The sequence below is a fragment of the Rhinolophus sinicus genome, linkage group LG14 (genome assembly GCF_036562045.2).
Source record: "Rhinolophus sinicus isolate RSC01 linkage group LG14, ASM3656204v1, whole genome shotgun sequence".
In the NCBI taxonomy this organism is placed as follows: Eukaryota; Metazoa; Chordata; class Mammalia; order Chiroptera; family Rhinolophidae; genus Rhinolophus; species Rhinolophus sinicus.
In genome coordinates, this window is record NC_133763.1 from 31753710 (window position 1) to 31755639 (window position 1930).

The 1930-nt window shown below is 39.1% G+C and overlaps 1 pseudogene; it reads right to left on the minus strand.

Annotated features, from left to right (window-relative positions):
• Positions 1 to 579: 579 nt before the first annotated feature.
• LOC109437542 (cytochrome c oxidase subunit NDUFA4) lies at positions 580 to 1010 on the minus strand (annotated as a pseudogene).
• Between the last annotated feature and the right edge of the window lie 920 nt (positions 1011 to 1930).

Here is a 1930-nt window from a genome sequence, read left to right on the forward strand (position 1 = left end):
ATTGCCTTCACTTCAAAATAATCCTTATGCCAAAGCAATATTTTGGGTGGCATATTCTGATCTTCTTCACGTGTTATTGCCATCTTTCTATTATATCTTAAATTCATGGGATAGAAGTCATGTTTTATATCATTTCCTTACTGGATTCTAGTTGAGTTCTGAGTACAAAGCAGGAATCCATTTATTATTTATGAGTTAAAATGCAGTATCACCTCCTGAGGAATGCTGAGTCATTTCTCATTTATATAACCATCCAGAAGATTGGTTAATATATAATTTGATAACTTCTCAGCTCCTTTAGGTGTAAGCCAAAAATACTGTTCTAGTCAGCATTAATCCACAAAGGATAAATGAAGGCTGGCGAATGGTGCTCTTAAAATATACACATCTTTTCATCCAACTAATTTATTAAGTTAGCAAATATCTATTGAGCATTCACTGTGTGCCAGGTTCTGTCCTAGACGCTACAAAAAGATAGCAGTGAGCAAGACAAAAGTCTGTGCCTTCAAAGTCATGGCTTCCCCTGCTTCGGTTTTACTATATAAGAAAAGCCAAGAGGTTTGCTCTTATATCTTTTTTTTTTTTTCAAGTTTCAGATGTTTTTTAATCAGTGTAAACCCCAACATAACACACCAACATGATTTCGTGCATTTGGAGGGGAAATATTTCCTGGTTAAGTGGAAAATTGTGCAGATGGCTTCTGGAAGACCTTCATTCTAAGCAGCTTTTTAGTGAAACATTTCATTCAGAAGTCTGGACCTTCTTTCTTCAGTTTGCTGTAATCTACATTCACTGAGTAGAACTTGTATTGCTGTTTGGGACCCGTTTTGTTCCAGGGTTCTGGGTTATTCTTTTTATCCCAATAGACATCTGGATTGAACAATGCCAGGCACATGACATACAGCGCTGCTCCAGTACCTCCAGCTCCAATAAATACAAAGAAGGGGGATCAAGCTTGGATGCTTCTTAGCCTGACCGATGATTTGGCGCAGCATGGTTATGGCAGTGGGCTGGGGTCCCCAAGCACAGGAAAACAAAACTACGAGGCCCCTGCTCTTATATCTTTGATTTAACTGAAAACACATGTGCCCAGGGATAGCGGCATACCCAGTCTTGTCCATCTATTGTGGGACCTACCTGTGCTTCCAGGGTGAACTCTAAACATCTCAGGTTTACAAAGCCCTCTTCACAAAGAATGTCTCACATAACTAGCTTGGGAAACAAAAAGATAGGAAAAAAAGCTCTCTGAGCCTTGTATATATTTCATCTTCACATTCTATGTTCTAAGTAATGACCTGCTTTTAGTAATTTAGTAAAACAGAAAGTCTTTTCCCATATGTCTGATTCTGCTTTACCTGGCTCTCTGTCACTAGGTTCTTTAGTCATTTCCTTTAGGAAGCCTTCCCTGCTACCTCTTCCCGCTGCCCTCCTCTGGTTAAGTACCCACTCTGTGCTCCCATGACTTTTAATTTATAACCTCTGTCATAGAAATAATTGTACTATGTTATAATTGTCTAGTTCTCTTTTGCTAGACTGTGTGCTCCTCAAATCTAGAGATGAATTCTTTCACATCTGTGATGATCATATTAATGGAAAGAAAAAGAAGGAAAGAACAAAGGGAGGGTGTGTGGTGAAATTGACAAGAATTCCTCTCACAGCCCTCCCTTTTTTGGCAAGGAGGGGATTCAGACCCACTTGGTCCAAACCTAGCATTCATAATTCTCAGTTGTAAGACTTTAGGCAAGTTACTTAACTCAGCTGAGTCTTTTATTCCCGGTGCTAAGCAGGGGCTTAATAAGCATTTATTTGCTTACTGAAAGAATAATGATTATTAGAGGGCTAATTGATAATGATAGCTAACATCCATAGTACTTACTCTGTGCTAGGCACTGTTTTGAGCACTTTTCACATAGTTCTGTGAGGTGGGTAC